Here is a 12,898-nt window from a genome sequence, read left to right as displayed (position 1 = left end):
AAGTGGTGAGATAAGGTGATGAGTATGTCCCTACTGTTGAAAGAAATCCATGTTAATACCTTGGCAATTTGGGTGCAAATGCTGCACTTCCAGCCCCTTGATCTCCTGCAGGGCTGAAGGGTGAAGCTCAGCGCTCAGCTTCCAGGAGAGGGATGGCAGCTCTAAGCAGACACCTTTAGCAGCAAGGTGTGACACTGGTGACCAGAACTCGGGATGTAGCTGTTGAAGCTGCCCCAAGCCTGTTGGCCTCAATGCCAGACACATTTTCTTTTCGATATCATGTGGTGCAGGGTGTGATTCCAAGCGCTGGATGTTTAGTAGCTGTGACAGTTGCTATATGTAAGTATGTGTATTATATATATATAAGGTTAGACCAGACCACATAGCCCTGTCTTCCCAAGCTCTGCTGTTCTCCTCTGAGCACTGTGAGAAGTCAGCTTTAGGTCTCTTACCTGCAGCGCAGTGCTCTGATTCTCATTTTCTACACTAGGCAGTGCCTTCCTTTATCCTACCAGATTTCATTCACGTTTTGTAGTTACAAGTGAATACCTTTAGCATAATGAATCTCTGCTCTTCTTCCTACCTGCTCTATCTCCTCAGTGCTGCATACTGTGCACTCTTGCTGCTTCCTTCTTTTCCTCTTGCCTGTTTGTACTTTCTCTTTTATATGTGATAAATGTTGACAATACCATTGAAATAGAAACCTGCCTGACTTGAAAGCTCAAATGCAAACCCACTCCTTGCTACCTGGCATAGTGAGGGGTTTCAAATACTTTAATTTAAATCTGTGCTCTGTGGATTTGACTCCACATCCTCACCTAACCTGAAAAGGCTTATTTTCCAGAACAGATGGGAAGTGACTTGACAGATTCTCATAAAATTGACTGGTGAGAGATGATGGTATCTTATCTTGTTTCAAACAAAACTAAGCCAAAATGACAAGAGCTCCTTGGAGCTGTTTGCACCGCATCTGCCTTGCCAGAGCTGTTCCAGTTCCAGGTGAATTTGGGAACTGTGAACTCTTCTAAGGCAGCCAGGCTTTGTCTGGAGGAACAGTCTGAGTTTTTGAGAAAGTTCTTACAGACTTTTTTCTGTTTTTCTTTCCCTTCTGATGTCCAAATCAGGACTTTTTGTGTGTGTGTCTGGCATTGAATTTCATTGCAAAAGAGCTGCTCAACTCACTTTTAACTTTCCTGCACAGCCCTGATATAAGACTCCGGGGGGCTTCGGTGACTTTTACTTGACTCCATTTTCCTGCAGATTGGGATATGCAATCTGACTCCTTGGAGCTGCAGTGGTTGGCTCCCGCTGAGGTCCCGGCTCGGTTTGCCCAGTGGAGTGCTGCCACCTAGTCGCAGCCGCCTTGGCTGCAGGCTCAGCTCCTCGTCCCTCCTGGATGCCAGCACCGAGACAGGGCTCTGGGCTTCTGTGTGCAGCAAAGAGCCACAGCACTGCAGCACTGGGACTCCTAAAGATCCTAGATCTCAAATCCTGTGGCAACTGAAACAGAGATTTAGAGCCGGCTTACGTGCTGTGTATCTCAGGAGATGCTGACGGAGCACACAAGATGAGCTCCAGGAAGGAAAGGAGGGTGCAGATATTTTTGCACTGCTCAGCCAGCTGAGACATTCTGGGCCAGTTGGAAAGCTGGAGCAGTCCTCATCATACACTAACCAAGGAGCTACTCCAGCCTTCTGCTGAACTGTAGTGAAGGGCAGAATAGCCCTTGAGTGCTGAGCAAAATGGCACAAGCTCTCTCCTATTCTCCAAATACCACGCAGCAAGTTGGCTGTGTTATTCAGGGTCCAACCACTGCCCTGTCACTTCCTCTGGTAACTCAGCTCAGAACTTGGCTTCTTCTGGATCCCAGCCTTTCTCATTGTCATGAGTCAAGGGAAGAGCCAGTCACACTGCTCCACCGTTCATGTGCCATGTGTCATCATGCACATGTGTGTGGACACATGTTTTGCTCAAAGTTCTCACAAGCCTTTCCAAATGTTTATCCAGGGTTAGGATAATTTGAACAAGGAGTCATAGATCGTTGGCTGCGAGCCACAGAAAAATAAGGCTACCTAGGCCTCTCAGACAGCGGAGCATGAACCAGTCTTGGTTGAAACTTTGCAAGATCTTGCAGATCCTAGTGAAACACTTCAGGCTGAATCCAGCTTCATTGCTGAAAATACTTATTCCTGGAAGTGGGAAAAAAAAAAAAGGGGGGAAAAAAAAAGGTCTGCCTGTAAATATTCATGAAATAAGTCAAGGGCTCATGGCTCATGATAACCAAGATTTTGTGTGTTCTCTATTCCTGTAAGTCAAGACTGCTCTTGACTTCTGACTCATTCCATCAAGTCCAATGTGAACATGTGCAAAGTCCAGTCCATTTGTATTTTGATCTGCAGCTTTGGTTTTGATCTGTGTCTTTGCACGTAATGATATCAGGAGAGACAGGCATTCAACATCAGCTGCATCACTGCTTTAAAGATACTCTAAATTGTGGTGACATTTAAAATGTGGTGGCACACATCTGAGACAGCTGTGGCCACAGCCCTCCAGGAGCATGCTTGCTTCCATACTTCTCCCTCATTTAAATCAAGCCTGCATCTGCTCCTGATAATACCAGAATCTTTTGCACTGGCTGAAGGGTTAGTGATTCGTAGATTAAATATGTTGCCTTTAGAAGATAACGTATCTTTTAAATAAATCATTTTAGTCCCCTTTTCATGATATCCCCTCTGTTCATTACTGTATAAAAGGGAGTTGTAGCAGCACTGGTATTTCTACCATAAATCACACTTCATGGAGGATCATAACTCACCGTTAGTTTGTTTTACATGCAGGGTCCACTCTGAGAGTGCATTTATTTTTATTCCCCTTTCAAATTGTCTTATTTTAAATTATATAAAAATAAGAATAAAATGTATGGTATGCAGGTGTTTTCCTCTGTTATAATCAATCTAGATCTGCTTTGAATAGAAATTATGTTTGGGGCATGAATGTGTAACGTGAATTTAGCAAGCTTCACATGCTCAAAATAAATATTTATGTTAAAACACATTTCTGAGCCCTAATTCTGTAATTTTGCCACAATTTTATTACCTCTTCAACTGTGTATTTGAATGAAAATATTGTGGTGCCTAGGGCCTAGACTTCATTGCATTTTTAGATTTTTTTTTAAAGTCCTTCACCTAAGGTATCAGGAAGACTCCGACTATATTGCAGTTTGGAAAGACTTTCAAAGAGTCTAAAATTTGGTATTACATTCATTCCACCCACTTACAGCCTAAGAAATGGGACTGCCTATTGTAGAATAAAATGTCCTGCATTAGCCAAGTGCTGGGAGGATCTCAGGAACCTAATATCCCATCGTGCCGGCATATAGAGCCCCTGGTTCATCTAGGGAATTTAGCACAGAAGCTGGAAGTGTGTTAGTAGTGATGCTGATACCGGTGTCTGCTCACACTCCCAGATGCTCTGTCTTTCAGAAGGCTGAGCATTTCTATCCACTTTCAGTTAATCTCAAGGCGAAGTATTTGCTGTTCGTGCTGATTGTTCTGGACAGTAAAGCAAATACCTGAGTGCCCCAGCTGGGAGCATGGATTGCCTTGTGCTGGCTGTTTGACCCATGAAGGCCAAGAGGAGTCTCCTGTCCCAGCTCATGAGCGGGGAGAGGAGTGCTGAGCCTACGCAAAGCACCAGGCTGGTTCCCAAAGAAATGGAAGCAGGACTGTGGTCAGCCTTCGTTACAATTACATTTAATCCAAGGCTTTTTAATGGCTATCAGTAGCATGAGCAACTAAACTGCACCAGCGGTTCAGCATACATCGTTTGGAGTTTTCACAATAAAACCCCAGAACACCCATTTGTCCTTAGCAGACTTGCCTTTGTGCCAATTTGGGACTAGATTCTTGGCATGCCAGGGAATTATGCATCATAATGACTTAATCAAGGGCTTTCATAGTTTATTCTAGAGCAGAGAAACCTTTTAAAACCCAAATGCAGATGGAAGCTTGGACCCAGAAGTGAGTGCTTTGCTCATGAAATCAGAGGAGCTCTGTACAGACTGACCCCCTCATGCCTCAGCAAAGCTCTATTGATTTCAGGAACTTCGTCTGTGCAGAGACGTGAATCTACCTACAGGAAGCTAAATGAAGCCTAAAGTTATTGATTTTCAAGGGAAAGGAACTTTATTTAAATGATCTCTTATGTTTTCTTAATTATTCCTGATTTTGAAATATGATCACAGCAGATGAATGATATGAAGGAGCCACAGTAAATAAAACAGGCAGTTTTGCATGATTTACTGCAGCAAGGCCAGAGAGAATGGGACTGACCAAGTTAGACAAGGTTGTTAATTGCTCTTTGTGCTGGGTAACTGTTAGTCTCTCAATGAGAAACGTGTATCCAGCGGCCAGTGCTCAAGCAATGTAAATGATAGCAGCATCCTTGCTTCTCCTTTGCCCTTAATCTCCTTCTGGAGGCTTGACAATAAACAGCCATTCCCCATCTATTTTGCAACTTCGAACTCAGCCCCCATCAAAAGTAATTAGATTGCTTTACATTCATCCTTTATGTTCTTGAGCTAATAGATGGCTCCTGCAACTCAAAGGGGAGTTCATTTTTCTGGCTGCCTATGAGGGACTGAGAAACTGTCATCTCTGGTCAGCACAGCTCAGTTGTTAGCTGAATGCCTTGGCAGGGACTGGGGACATCCACAAAACATGCAGCCTTTATACTCTGTAAGAAAGCTGGTGTTTTTACGGTCTAGCAGAGCCCTTCAGCTCTTGGAGTTTCAGTTTCCCCATCTGTGAGATGGGCTTCTGCAAAAGATTTGTTGATTCAGCAAATATTTGTAACTTATACCACAGCTTTGACCTTGAGAGAGCCAGTAGCCTCTCTGTGAGTCACTTCCCCACTTTTAACATAGAGGAAATAAGAAAATTGCAGTCAGGTGGCTGCCCCTTTTGCCTGTATTTAGCAGCCTTTCCAGGCAACCAGGGTTGGTTGGTAGGGAGTTTGTAGTCATATATCCAGTAGAGCTGAAGCAGGTAAGAGCTGACTCAGAAGAGCATCACTCCATCTCTTTGCTAGATGTATGTGAATCAGGGCCTTAGTATTTTTTTTTCTATTTTTTGTCTGAAGTCAGTGGTGCTGTTTAGTTGCCTCTCACTGAGACCTTGATCTCTGCTAAGCTTGTGTGCTATTTTTAATAGCATAGCCTAATGTAGCATGTTATAGGGTGAGGTGCTGGTTTGGGTATCTATATAATTGTTTGTTTTTTGGATCCCATTTTTCTTCTGTGTGGCACTGCAGATAGCAGATGAATCTTCCCCAGGGGTGCTAGGGCTGTGGAACTTAACGATTCTTCAGACACGTTTTGGTGAAGGTACCAAAGTCTGAGTGCTTGTTATGCAACCCGAAGGATGGCTTGATCCAGTCTATCTCTTCCAATTACTTCTCTTTTGCAGTAAGCTTTGCTAGCTGTAAGATTATTTTGTTAAACTGCTACTGGTGTCTGACTCAATTCACTTTCCTATGAGTTTATCTTTGATCTGAGGTCCTTGCTCCTGAAAACACTTCCTTTTTAACTGTTATATAGAAGCTACTCTTATATAACTTAAAAATTGGTATAGAACAACTTGTTTTTTAGTCTGTCCTCTGTTATTTGCTAGTCATTTCTTCCAGAAAGTCAGTTTGAGTGGGTTCCTATTCAGTCATGGGAAGATTCTTTACAGTGCTTAGTATACTAAATTAACTTGCGTGGTTCTCTGAAGTAGTTTAAAATGGTAGATTTCATAAAAGGGTAAAATCTCATTTTTAAGAGAAGAAATAGTTCTGTAAGTATGTAATGTTTTGCAAATGGAAAATTAGAAGTAATTGTAATAGCGATAAACCACATTTATACTTAATTAACTTGTAACCTAATAGAAGCTAATCTCTCTTAGATGGTAAAAGCATAACACGCTTGCATGATGTAGCCCAGTTTTCTGTTACTGGCATCCAGCTGGATGCTCAACAAAGAAAATACTGCGTTTTATTGTATTGCCTTGCCAAACAAGGCTCTCTGCATTAACCGTGGCCTCTGATGAAATCAGTAGGAGTTCTAGGTACACTGGGGATCTCTAGCTATTATATTTCTTTGAGACACTGATGTTTTCATCCTAAAACATCCACTCAAACGCTTTTCTTCCTTTCTGCAGATTCAAGGCCTGGCTTCACAGCCCCAAGTGCATGTGTGTTTTACTGTCAGTACATCCTCATGAGAGGAGGGAGGCAGGACCTCTAGAGGTGCCCTCTCCATCCTTACGAGCTGTGAATACTTCCATCATATTCTGAGGAAACAGCAGGATGATAAAGTCTGAAATAGGGCTTAGTTTCGGCAGACCTCTTCCCTGACTTTTGGTAATGTTAACAAGATAGGAGTGCTGAGACAAATGTTTACAATCCCAATAATACGCTGCAAGTGGTGTTCCGCTGTGAAAAGTGACTTGGTAAAAATGTCACTTCCAAGCTGCAGGATTATTGGCTCTCAGTGAGGCCAGACTAAATGCACTCAGTTTACAAGCAAAAATTCAAGGTTTACTTTTCAGCCACCGGCCATAAAAAGGGGTTGTACTCAGCTCTGCTGCCCTGCACCAGGTGTTGTCATCTCCTTCAGTTAGTGTTGCAGTTATGACTTGGTCATGTTTTGCTTCTGCTTTGTATTTACATCAACCATGTTGCAATTGGGTATGAATAAAGTCCAGATAAATACTTATCAGAAGGAATCTATTTTTAAAAGTGCACACTTGAAACAGACTGTCTGGTCTGCCCTATTTGCTAATACAAACCATAGAATTTCAATTAGTGCCTCCTTATGTATAGCTCATAATTTCCAGCTCAGACAGCTCTGCTAGCTAGATGAATCCCCCTCAGCTTTACAATTTCATTCCTTTTAATGGTTTTGTGGAGCTGTAACAATGCCGAATGGGGGCTCTGATTCACGCATGCTGATGACTTGCCTTGCAACAACTGCTGTGGTTCCTATTCTCTCCCTCCTCTTCCTTCTTCTGTCTTGTCCCTACTGTGCAGACAGCTCAGCTTCTTGTGAAGCAGAATCTGAACTGCTTCAGCTTGAGAGATCAAGGTGGACAACACCAGTTTAAATTCTCCTTGATATCCTGGGTATAGATGATGCTTGCATGTGATTGTTGGAGCTATCTATCTGAGCGGTGGTGCAATGGGATTTGAGGCAGGAATGCTGCAATCCATCTTCTCACTCTGAGATACCTGTTTGCTCTGCTGCTGATGCCAGGGTATGTTTTGCAGCAGGTTCAGCTGTTAAACAACCAAAATGATAAACAAGAAGTCCACTGTTAAAGCTCAGCACTTGCAGTGGTGTTGTCTTTCTGTCTATGTCCCTGAACTGTGTGTGTTAGGATGTGGTGCCAAGATGTCTGTGTAAACCATTACAGGCTAATGCTGAGGTCTCTCCCGTCCCCACCCCTTAATGAGGTTTGGGATTTTGGTGCCTTCCGATGTATTTAAACTAGGAAGGATGCTGAGTCAGTGCAGACTGACTTGTTATTGTGGGTGAATTATCGCATCAGTCACTGTTGACTCTTAAGGAATTTGTAAAAATTTATTATGAGGAGAGCAGTTGGGTTATCAGCTTACAAAGGGCTGATCAATACCAATAAGTTCCAGTTATTATGTTGCTTTTAATTTGGCACATTCACTTTCTGTAATACAGCATCACAGAGTTTCTTCTGCTTAGAGGAACCTGAAGAAAGGGAGTATTGACTCTAGACTGATTAAAATCTGTAAAGCTTTACCTTCACTTTGTCTACAGCATCTCTGTATAGACAAAACAAACTACTGAGAAGATTATTAAAGCAATACTGTGCAGGGAGATCTTAGTGCATGTCTGGCCATATTAATGGGAATCCCACTGCTAAAATCCCTGTACTCTCTGCTAAATAATTTGCCTAATGATTTTGATTAAGCACAGATAACAAGCACCATCTGAAATAGCATTTGACACAATGGGAACCAGACTGAAGATTCAGTGATGTGGATGCCTTGTTCCCAGGGCTGCGAGCAAGGGGAGGAGATTTCCATGAAGATGGAGATGTCCTGGGACGCGAGTGCTCTCTGTGATGGATCCTTGTTTAAAAGGGTGGGTCTGGTCAGTGATCTTCCCTTGCACTACTGTTCCACTCATACAGTGGCGGGTTATGTAGGTGACATGATATGGTCAGTCTGTCAAGAACTATCTGCTCATAACTAAATATAGAAACACAGTGAATGCAGAAAATGACAAAACAGAGGAATTTCTCGCCTTCCCCATATTTGACTCTGATCTTCCCATCTTTCAAGTATCTGTCAGAGCCACTTCTGAAGCAGAAGATAGAGCAGACTGTGGGAATGCACTGATGATGCATCTTTAAGTCCAGTAGATTGCTATAGATCCTCCTACCACATTTAGGAAGGATTTGTTGTGCGTTAAGTAGTCTGGTGTATCTGCATTACAGCTCAGACATCACAAAGTGCCTACGCCTCTCTGGCTGAAGGCTGCCTGTCATGCACCTTCCCACACATTATCGCGTGTGTGGACTGCAGTGAGTAAAGCTGTTATGCTGAAGTTCTCCTAAGCCAAGGGGAGCTGGGCTTCACAAGTCACCAGACTGCTTAGGAAACTTTCTACAGAAACTTCTGTGCTGTTAGAAGTGAAGTTTTCACTCCCCGAGTCACAATCCTGTCCCTGAGTTCAGTTGGGAATGGTGTGCTGGTGGGGACCCTGATGCTGGTGGAACAGCCATTGCTCTCAAGGGATGAAACTTGACCCACAAACACTGTGGGATGTATTTTTTTCAAGGGGCAGCATTATTAGCTCTCATGTCCTCATCCAACTCCAGCTCAAACAATTAGCTTGCAATTTCAAATGGCAACATCGTTCTTTGGTTCATTACCTTCTGCACTCGTGTAACACTGCAGGGTGGTCACGTTTCCTCCAGCTTAGCAGCAGTTACCTTTTAGCAAAGAGCCTTCACAGCACCTTGCTTCTCTCCAGGATGAATGATGCAATATAAACGTAGAGGATTATTTAAAAACCCATTGTGAACGTTTCTGGCATATTAGCCATAGTAATGGTCTGAGTGTTTTATTTGGCAATAACCCAGTTCCTTTGTCAAGATACAGTACCTGGTGCATGTCCTCATAGGCTCATAAAATAGCAGGATGGTAAAATTATCAGGAGAAACAATGATGTGTTTTTATGTTGCTGTAAGTCATGGATATGTAATAAAAGGGGGATGTGAAGTTCTTGAGCCGGTGAGCATAAAGGTGAGGGTTTTATTGCCGCTGTAAGTTCTGAAGCATTTAATACACAAGGATGTTTAGCTGCCCAGCCTGACTTTTTGTGTACTGAAGTAACATCAATAAATGTAAATCAGGTAATTTAGGAGTTGGGAAGTCTAACGAGGCAATGTTTTCTTTGAGATCACTGAGGAAAGGAAAACAATATGAGAAGTTTCCAATCAGAAGTAGAAACTTAAGGGCCTCTATAAGAGCGCTAATGGAACATTGACCTGAATTCATTCTGCATATAGCTTATTTGAAATCTGAGGAGGTATCAGGAGTTCACCTCTTGTATTCGAACAACATGGGCACAATCCAACAATTATAACAGATCTTAGCTTCTGTGAAACTTCTTTTCTAAATCTAGTGTCTATCAACTGATCTGCCACCACTTGAATGCAGAGTGTCTTGGACTTGAGGACAAGGATTTTCAGGAGCATCTCCAAAAAGATATTGTGAACTCTTCACCTTATCTACTGCTGCTTTGGGTATGGAAGAGGTGCTCTGTGGTTCTCAGTCACTTCACCCCAGCTATGCTGGATGGGGAGTGAGTGAGCTCTCAAACTGAGCAAATCTGAGCTCCAAACCTACTTCTGTTCCAGTTCATTTGCTCGCAGTAGTAACCAGTCCCTTTATCTACATATGGCTCAGATAATTAAGAGATGTGTTAGGCATAGACCTAATTAGAGAAGCCTCAGAGCATTTTTGCACTGAAGATGCATCGTATCTTCTTGTTTCTGCAGCGGGCCTCATTCACATTCTATGATCTGTGGAGTTTCTTACTTCATAAATGGTGTCACCAGGGAAGAAAGTGGTTTTCAACACGAGTGAATGTGACAGCATCTGGGACTCTAGTGAAGTCTAGCCTACTCTGAACTGGGAATTGAAGAAGCTTAACCCTGCTCTGTGAGTCACTGGCAGAATCAGGACAAAAACAAGAATCTCTTGTTACCAGCTCTGTGATCCAAACTCTGCTGTCCCAACCTTTCATTAACACAGTGGTAGCGCTTAGAGATTTGGTCTGTTTTTCTGCAGGATAAACTTTCACCTATTTTTGTGGTAGGCAGGAACTCCTCGCCTCTCCTTGCTCTTCATTAACTGTCTCTGCTCCCATAAACACTAGGAGTGCTGGGCTCCAGCTGGCTGGTGTGGGCACGAAACAGCGAATGCTGGCAAACGCCAAATGTTTGTTGCCCACTGGGCTGCCCCTAGCCTCTCACCTGGGTAGGCATCCCCCCACAGCTCTTCCAGTTGTTTTCAGTGGGATGCTGCAACCCAATGTGAGCATATTAGAAGGCTGTGAGTCAGGCCTCCTAGAAGAGTCATGCATGACTTAAAATCACAAGGATGATCAAAAACAATAAAATGCATGTTTTCTATTTGCCTCTGGGCTTTCTGAAGTTAAGGCACACCCGCGAAGGCTAGAAACTCGGGGCACTCATTTTTCATGAGCTGCGTGCAAGGCCTTTTCTCTTCCTTCTTTTTTCTGTTTTACTGAAACGCTTACAATAAAATGACCAGAATTGGCAACATTGGTTCTATTGCTGAAAGTACTCCATGAAATCAAATGAGAGATTTACCTTTTCTGTCCAAAAAGTGGGATTTGATTTTTTGCAACAACAAAATTACTCCATGTTTGGATATATAGGACTACTTTAGGAAAATATAGATAGCTTTTGCTGAGATTTTGTTTTTAGGTTGTCAGTGGCTTGGTGTTGGATAAAAGTCACAATAAGGCTGATTGTCCCCCTGACATTGTACCTTCAGCACACGGCTGACTGTGCCATGGCTTTGGCTTTGGCTTGGCATGTTTACCTCTTCTTTTTGCATTCAGGTGGCTTGGTGCGATTCGGCTGATCACATTCTTAGAATCATAGAATGGTTTGGGTTGGAAGGGACCTTTAAGATCATCTCTTTCCAACCCCCCTGCCTATAGCAGGTGTCTAGTGGGACACCTCCCACTAGACTAGGTTCTTAATGTTCTTATTCCAAGCTTTCTCTCATTTTTCCTCCTCCCTAAATGAATTCTGAGCCTTATAGCAAGACGCTAGAAAGGCTGAGCTTGGCATACCCCACCATTCAGACTAAACAACTGGCTGGCAGCCGTGCTCTTGGATAAATGGGAATGCTGCAAAATGAGTGTGCAGCTCAGCCAGGTGGGTGAAAGACTCCATCCAAGAGTAAGGAAAGACTCTAAGAGTAAGTCATGCGTTCCCTTGGGAACTCATTGCTGTCCCAAACATTACCTCTCTGTGCTTCCTGTGCTAGATGCAGTTCCTAGAGTTTAGAGCTCTTCGTATCCAAAAATGTGATGGTATCTGCCAAGACATGCAGTCCTTCCCTGAAAAAAAAAAAAAAAAAAAGGATGAGAAAACAAACTACATATGATAGATGTTAGTCATGTTGCTTTTAGCACTTTTGGCACGCTCTCCACATGGGACTTCTCTACTTACATCCAGGATTTAGGATGAGTCAGAGATGCTGTGTATGTACTTATGGATGAGCCGAGCATACGCAGAACATAGTGGGGACTTCTTGATGTCCCAGCCTGCTTTTACTTCCCTCTGTGCTGCAAGATGTCCGTAAATCTTAGGCAGAGTCCTTTTTCTCTGACTCAAGGTAGGTGGATGGAAAAACAGAGTGTGCCTACAGGGAACTTCATGTATGGAAACATCACTTCATTTGCTAATGGTGCCAAAATGTACAGTTTTACTGCAGACCATGTGGCTTGATTTTCTGAAATCTCTGTATTCTGGAGTTGTGTTATCACCCAAGAATTTCAACCAAAGTTTACAGCCTCATCTATAAAATAAAGCTGGTATCGTATGATGTCCCAGTGTATCGAAAAGTGTAGACAAATAAGAACGTATTGAACCTGTATTTTGGAAACCAGTTGCGTGGCTTTGAACATTCTGTGTTGGCAACTTCGTAATTTTCCCTTAATAGCTATGTCTATGCTTGTGCAGTTTGGCTTACAGCACCTCCTGTAACAAAGAAATCAATGTTCTTTTGTATATATTAAACTTTGTTTTATTTTTCCTTCTAGGTCTTGAGTCACTAACAGAACAGATAATGTTACATGCAAGGCAATTCAGGCATTGCAAGACTAAAAGATGGAATACATTTCCCTGGGAAGTTAAGTTTTGAGGCGTTTCCACACATTTAAAAGGAATGGAAGCTTAAACTCTGCCTGCTCTGGTTTCTTGCTTCTAGCAAAGTAATTCTCTTTCTTTCTTGAAAGCAGGAAGGTTGTTAGGAACAAGGATTCAAAATAGGAAGGTAAAAAAGCCTCTGAGCTCAAGTAACATGTTGAAGAGAAAATGTTTGCCTGCCTTTAGCTGTAGTGTCTTGCTTCCTTGAGGCTGTTTTACTGCAGGCAAAACACAACAACATTGCAATGAATAAAATATTAAATATTGCTGAGGCTTTTATAAGGACATTTTTATAGTTCTACCAGGTGCAGTGGCATCCTTTTAATTACCCTGACATGACAAAGAGTGCTGCAAAGCTGAAGTGTTGATTCTCTGGTGTACACAAGGCCGTAAAAGTAGCAGCCAGGGAA

At 42.7% G+C, this 12,898-nt stretch overlaps 1 long non-coding RNA gene across 2 annotated transcripts; it reads left to right on the top strand.

Annotated features, from left to right (window-relative positions):
• Positions 4,311–11,616, top strand: LOC110403686. Of its 2 annotated transcripts, none has more exons than XR_002441794.1 (3): positions 4,311–5,045; positions 7,983–8,155; positions 10,080–11,616. It is a non-coding gene; the product is annotated as an uncharacterized LOC110403686 (long non-coding RNA). The 2 variants fall into 2 exon arrangements; XR_002441793.1 differs by having other exon boundaries at positions 7,988–8,155; positions 10,080–11,612.

Source organism: Numida meleagris, chromosome 9, assembly GCF_002078875.1.
Source record: "Numida meleagris isolate 19003 breed g44 Domestic line chromosome 9, NumMel1.0, whole genome shotgun sequence".
Taxonomy (NCBI): Eukaryota; Metazoa; Chordata; class Aves; order Galliformes; family Numididae; genus Numida; species Numida meleagris.
This window is presented reverse-complemented; position numbering and strand designations above follow the sequence as displayed.